The 7,391-nt window shown below is 24.4% G+C and overlaps 1 protein-coding gene across 3 annotated transcripts in view; it reads left to right on the top strand.

The window, feature by feature from the left end:
- Nucleotides 1-1,105: 1,105 nt before the first annotated feature.
- The window catches only part of LOC136981048 (long-chain-fatty-acid--CoA ligase 1), a 30,867-nt gene continuing 24,581 nt past the window's right edge, over nt 1,106-7,391 (top strand). Inside the window, exons 1-2 of one of the 3 annotated variants that reach the window (XM_067277320.1) lie at nt 1,106-1,350; nt 1,974-2,037. The gene's annotated coding sequence lies outside the window, so the exon portion shown is untranslated. Of the gene's footprint in view, nt 1,363-1,973; nt 2,038-7,391 lie in introns of all 3 variants that reach the window. The other 2 variants (XM_067277321.1, XM_067277319.1) reach the window with 2 other exon arrangements.

Raw genomic sequence — 7,391 nt, 5'->3', positions numbered from 1 at the left:
CAGTTTTAATTATAGAAAAAAATATGCGTGAAATATAGTAATTAATATTTAAATTTTTTTCTTTATTTATCGCAATATTTTAAATACATTTAAAATTCTATTAATATCAAATTGTAGAGTATTTTACGAATATTTTATATATATATTTTTAATACAAAATTTTGTAATTTTAATATTTACAAGAAAACAAAAAAATATAATGTTAAATATGTAAAAATAATCAGATAATAATAATTTAAAATTCAGCAATAAATTGTTTATATAAATTAATTTTTAAATTTTATAAACCGAAATTATTTTGTGATTTGTTCTTTCACTTTCACTTTTAAAGTGATTACATATTTACAAATCATAAATAGAACAAGTGGAAAGTATAAAGAAAAACAATTAAATTGAATATATTTTATTATAATATTATTATTTGATTAATATAAACTAGTTTTTATATCAATCATCTTGTAATTTTTATGTCATTTATTAATGAATATTCTTTCAAAAATTGTAACAAAATTCTGTTAAAAATTTTTTTAATTGTTAAAAAAAAATTTAGAAAATTTGTAATATATTTTATTAATGTCTCGTAATAAATAGTTTCAATAGAATTTCCGTTTGATACTTATATTCAAGAAATAAAATTTAAATATAAATAATTACGTCATCATAATCTTCGTCCGGACTAAAAAGAAAATGGAAGAACCTTTAAAGTTTTTTTTTTCCTTCTTTTTTTTCTATCTTATATATAAATAAAATTAAAATATTAACATTGTTGATACTTGAAAAATTAATTCAATATCAATAACATAATTTATACTTAAATTTTTGTAAAAATTATTAATTAATTTCTACTTGAAAATTAAATTGATTTTAAAATTCGATTAAAACATCACAATATAACTTAAAAATAACGTTATATTATTATAATTAAATAATATATCTTCATTTCTAGAAAAATATCGCGTATAGAATTTCCAAATTTTGTTTGATGACGTTAGGAAAATCGCATTTCCCGCCCGACGTAAACAAAACTTCACGCTTTCTGCAATAACGGAAGTGACGTCGGCACACGTCACGAGTGGTACGATATTTTCGAACGCCGCGATTAGTCGCCTAGAACCACGTGATATAATTTGATCGAATACACCTCCTACTAAGAAGCCAATAGGAAGTCAAGTTTACGTGACGTGTACTACGTCGCAGACTGGGATGAAGTGTTTAATGTCGGAACACGAATGAATTAACTTCAGAACCGGCTCGGGGTTTGTTGTTAAATTTAAAAATTAATCCGTAATTTGTATCGTTTGGTGATTATTGTAACTAATTCAGTTGACGGAGAAGTTATAAGCGTTGAAGGTGAGTTATTATGTAGTAACTTATACAATAACTCCGAACCTTATAAGGTAGAATACGATACGTTTTTATAAATCGGGGATTTAATTTTTGTTTTTCTACTTTTTATTAATTAAAATATACTTCATATAAGTTCCATATGATATATACATATTGTCTTTACAATTATATTACTTTGTTTATTCTAAAATAAGGTTCAAATCAACAAAATTTCATAATAATTCTGTTTATTTCATTATGCTAAACACAACAGTAAAACAATTTACTACTATAAGACAAGAATGAACACACAATTTCATTTACACAAGAACCTATTGTGATTTAACACTAGATACATATTGTAATGAACTGTTGATTTATTATTCAATTCAGAAGTGTATTATTATCATCATCATTATTATTATTATTATTTTCTAACTCCTGACAAATTTTCCATTAAAGTCTTTAAAAAAAAAAATTTAATAAAAAAAAAATTTTATAAGAAAAATTTTAAGTTAAATTCTTTTCACACTATTTTGGAATTATCCAACATGATTTTGTGTAATTTGGTGTTTCTTGTGTACAATTTTAGTAAATAATAATAATGCTTTATACAACCAATACACTCATTATTTTTTTATTAATAGATTTTGCAGATAAAAAAAAATTTGAACTTTGTCTCATTCAAGAAATGAAGTAAACTTCACACTGGTATTATTTTATTTTTGTTTTTTTAATTTACAAATTTTTATTATTTTTCAAAAGATTTTTCTTTATTTTTTTGTTAAAATATGTCTTTTTTTTTCTTTTTTTTTTAAATTTAGGATAGTACTTAAATTGTCCTAAATTCGGTATGTGAAAGCTGAACATAATTATTAGATAACCTGACATTGTACTTGTTTTGTTGACATATTTTAAAGTAAATGTAATTATTTTAGAAACTTTTGAAATATATATACGGGCAAATTTTTAAGCCAGACATGTATTTGAGTAATTTTTCAAACTTTAGTAAATACGTACAGGATAACAGCATCATCTCGCAAGCAAGCAGATAAGAATATTACAAAATTCTGTTTTTAAAATAGAATGTTACAATATTATATAACAGAATAATGTTTTTAACAAACTAACAAAACAAATGCATGTGGGAAAAATATTTGTAATAAAAATTCCTTATTTTCAAAGTGGCTACTGTTTTGGGATTTCTATTCCTAAGTGACATCATCTCTGATAGTTATATTTTCTTTCGGTCACCAAGTGATTTTTAAAGAAGTTTTTCACTTAAAATGTCATGTTTCTTTTAGAATTATAATAACCAAAATATGTTTGGGAAAGCTTCTGTTTAGGTTCTGAATCTATTTGCCTTCTAAAATTTAATACACAGTAGAATTCAGTCAGTTCTGTATAACCAAAATTATTGAAATATTGTTTGTCTCTGTTGTTGTTGTTAAATATAATTATTATACTGTTTTTCTCCAAAAAAAAAAAAAATTTTTAGGATTACATCTAAATTAAAAAATTTTTTTGTGAGATTTATATGCTTATTTTTGCCATTTGTTATATTTTGAGTGGATAAATTAAATACTAATGTTACCTGTTTGGCAATAAAATTACAAATTTAAGTTCATCATTGTTGTTGTTTATTATTTACTTTTTAAAAGGAGCTCAGTTAAAAATTAGTTTTATTGTATAATTCTAGCTAAACGTTTTGCTATTCAATATTCATTTAAATTTAACTAGAATATTAAAAAAAAATTGAAAGGAATTTTTGGCTTAAACTATCTGAAGCCTCTTATTAAACATTTTCTCCAGAATTTATCTATATACATTATTAATTTGAACTAATTATGTTACGGAATTATTTGGATTAATGGGTTGTATAAAAAAGGCATGTCAGATAGATAACAATCCTGTTTTTGGCTGGAATTTCTAGTGTAAAATGAAAAAAAATTTAATTTCGATTTAGCTAGTGTGTTTTTATATTTCAATAGTGAGGTTGAAGTTTTAAACACAAAAACACACACATTGGATGTTTGGTGCCGCTTTCCTGTAAGCCTAGAAGTTTGATAATGGCATTTGGAAAGTCTAGCATGATTCTACAAAGTAATAAGTTATTAAATCCTTACAGTTCAAAGTATTAAACCAGATAAATTATCATAGTTTGCATACAAATGTTAAGTTTTTTTTGAACTTTTCGCTTAAATATATTTCATTTTTTTTTTACAAATTGTTAATCCTTTTTATTTAAATATATCTTGAATTCTTGCTTAAAATGAATTTTATCAGTATTTAGTCTAGATCTATTTCTAACTAAATTATCTTTTTTGATGTAGATAAAATTCAATGATACTGAATGTGGAGTGATTTTGAACAAAGGTTAAGATACTAAATTTGGAATTTAGATATCATAAAGTAAAGCAATTGTTTATATTGAGATATTTATATATACTTTTCTGATATACAAGTGTATGTGTTAAGAGTTGGTCTTTCACACTTCAGAGAAATTCTATAATATTAATAAAATTAATATTCTGTAACAGCTGGAACATAGATAAATTAAACACTGCATACCATGCATACAATCTTTCAGCAAATATGTATTTGAATGAAATACAAATTGAACATTTTCGGCCTTTTTTTACGGGCCTGCATTAAGTGTCTGGCTTTACCTAAGGTAGACTTCAACACTTGATGCAGGCCCCTATTATGTGCTGGAAGATTGTATGTAGTGTTTAATTTCCTAATATTAGTCTATTGTGACTATAATCTGTTAATAGGACTTACTTATTATACTGATTTTAACTTTTTGATGAAATTAGATATCTAATCAGTCTCTTGGTTTAAAAGAATAAACTCACTGGCACCAGGTGCAAATAAGTTTACATTTTTATTAATAGTAGAATAAAGAACTAGAAGCATTAATCAATCTAAAATTATAAGTGTTAATTGTGTTTTGGTAACGTGATATTCTTTAGTACGAAATGCATTTTGTTAAAGTCCATTTTATATCGAAATAAGTTCTGAAAATGTCTAAATTCCAAATTTCTATATTTTTTCACTTATATTACATTTTTTAATGCAAAGCTTTTACATTAAGAAATTTAGAAAGTATATAATTCCTAATCATAGCAAATTTAAAAGTATGTTGTCAATAAATAATTCTGTATACATTACATGAAAATATTTAACATAATTATGTACTTTTAATATTAAGATGCAAAACTATTTAGATTGTAACTTATTGTAGTATTGTAAGAAATTGAACAAAAATTAAAGATTTGCTATACAGTTACTGTATCCAGGGATGTAGCCAGGAAATTGTGTGTGGGTCACATGTGGAAGATGGCTTGTGTAGACTTAGCATAGGTAGATGAATACTGTAAAAATACAATAGCCAAGGATAACTAACAAGTTATGCAATGTATGTTACCATACTCCTTGCATATTGTATGCAAGCCATATGAAACCAGTTGTAAGAATGGCAATGCTCAATAAAAAGGACTAAATAAGTATTGAATTTTATTCTCTACCTTGTAGTTGTTTGTGTAGCTTAGAATTTGTCCGACACTCCTATTTTCTATTTTGTCCAAGGATCAACTGTTTGCAATATTTTCTAGGCTATTTACATTTAAACTCAAGTGGGATGACAGAGTGAGAGAAGTAGAAGTGGCATTTCTCAATGCTAACACTCTATCTGGTGACATCCTTTTTAGTATATGAAAACCTATAAATGATGATTGTCAATAAAGTTTGTCAATTTTTAAAAAATCTCAACTCATAATATTGACAAACTTTGAAAGTTTCAAAACCATAAATTTGTAAATTAAATGGCAATCTCTGGAATTTTTTTCCACCAGTCAGTTTGAATAACATGAGTTTATATAGTAGATTAGTTCTACTATAAAGCTGAAAAAATGGGCAGTCTTTCTTTGTCATGGTGCCCCTAGTGGCCATTTTTGGCATACCCCTAGCTATTATTTAAATTAACAATTTAAATTATTTTATATTTACAATTTTACAGTATAATATTCAGTATAGTATTTTTATTTGTAATTTAGTATGCTCCGATGGCTACATTGGGCCTTTTGACTTGCTATGAATCAATTTGTGAATTATATATATGAGGTTTGTACAAAAATTTACCAAAATAATGAATACTGCTGTTAAAAGCTTATTTTTCAAATGTTTTTCAGCTGTTTGCACAACTCAAGATACTTCAAAAAGAATACAGAATGTTCAATTTAAAAATTAAACATTTAGAACAGTTTGAAATGAGCATACTATATTGGTTGGAAAATTAAATAGAAAATAGTATTTTTGCCATTTATAAATTTTAAGTTTGTAAATAAGTAAAATGCAGAAAAGAATAAATAACGGAAGTATTATGACAGTTAATATGTAATTGCAAGCAAATACAATAAATAACCAAAAGAGTGTATTTTATCTCATAAAGTACAATTTTAGTTTTTAATTTCTGATCATTACTGTCTTCTCATTTTGAAATTTTATTTAAATTCTGTATTTGCCCAATTTTAAATCTTGATGGCTACATAAACAGCCAAAAGACATTTTTTGAGAAAAGAATACTGCTGGTAAAGATCTATTTTGGCATTTTTATATAATCAGTTTTCCAAAAATGAACTTCAAATATCCATTGAATTCCAAATTATTCAACTTTATTAGTGTAACATTGTTATGTTAAATATTCTATTTAGGTTTTTATTCACTGCTATAGATACTTTTGACTTGTCTCTTACAGTTAAGAATTGAAATAAAATGCTTTAGTCAAAATATAGAAACTATATGAAGTCAATATATTTTTTGTTTTTTATGAAATTATAAGGTAAAACCTTTAAAAAAAACTTGAAAGATGACTATTAGATTTTTCACTTTAGGAAATTTATAACTAAACTTAAGTCATTTTTTTAAAATCAAATCTATATAATTTGTGATTCATTTTAAATTTTCAATGGTAAAATTTTAAAAACTTTTTTTTATATAAATCTTAAACTAATTCTATAACCTACAGGTTTGATTTTTTAATATTTTTGTTCTTTTTGTTTATAAATTTTTTGGTTTTTAATTTTATAATAGTACAGGCAATAATGAAATAGTTGGTTATTTAATATTGTCTTATCTAGATGTTTATGTATTAAGAATTTGAGTCCAGCAAGCTGGATCTTCTAAAAGAGTAGTCATTAATTAAAATATTTAACTTTTTTTAAAGTGTTCCATATTTCCAGATACCTAAAACAAATAGAATTACATTTGTGTTCTTATAAAAATTAAAGAAACTTTATATAATTAGAACAATTTTTTATTGATGTTGAATATTTTCTAGTATGATTCTATAATTATTGTTTGATTTCAAGTATTAGCTGTTCAGTTAGAATAAGGATTTTAAATCTAAGTTTTATTTAGTTAACTAGATTTTAAATCTTTTTAAAAGTATGATGACAATAATGCAGTGTGATTAATGAAACACCATTATTTTATCAAAATGTGCAACTTTTATATACTTTGCTTTCAGACATCTTCAAATGTTTTAAGCTAGCATATATTAACTTAGTCTAATAACAGAATTTTTTTTATAAATTGAATAAGCATTAGTGTTTTCCTACTATTATAGAAGTATATCCTCATACCCTCTGTCCTTTGATAAGTCCATGATCTTCATTTTGTTTTATATTCTATGCAAATACAAACAATTAAAATAAACACACTCCAGATCTATGCTATCCTTCTACTGATGCAGTATATTACCGGCATTCTGATTAGGACCAGGGTGTCTTGATGATGCATTCAAAAGCACTGCAGACTGTGTAATTTTATGTCCTGGAACAGATTTTTGAGAAAGTTTGATGAAAAATTTATGGCCCTAGAAAAATTTCAGAAAAATTAATATTAAACTTGTTAACACTGTATTGGGTTTTTTTTATTCCTTAAACTTTGACCTAATGACGTTTTATTGTAATATCTTTTTGGGAGAAATTTAGGAAATAATAAAACATTATCTGAAAATACATTTTTGGTTTTAGTTTGTAATGGGAATTCTGAACTTATTA

The sequence above is a fragment of the Centruroides vittatus genome, unplaced genomic scaffold (genome assembly GCF_030686945.1).
Source record: "Centruroides vittatus isolate TY-2023 unplaced genomic scaffold, ASM3068694v2 contig_742, whole genome shotgun sequence".
In the NCBI taxonomy this organism is placed as follows: domain Eukaryota; kingdom Metazoa; phylum Arthropoda; class Arachnida; order Scorpiones; family Buthidae; genus Centruroides; species Centruroides vittatus.
This window is presented reverse-complemented; position numbering and strand designations above follow the sequence as displayed.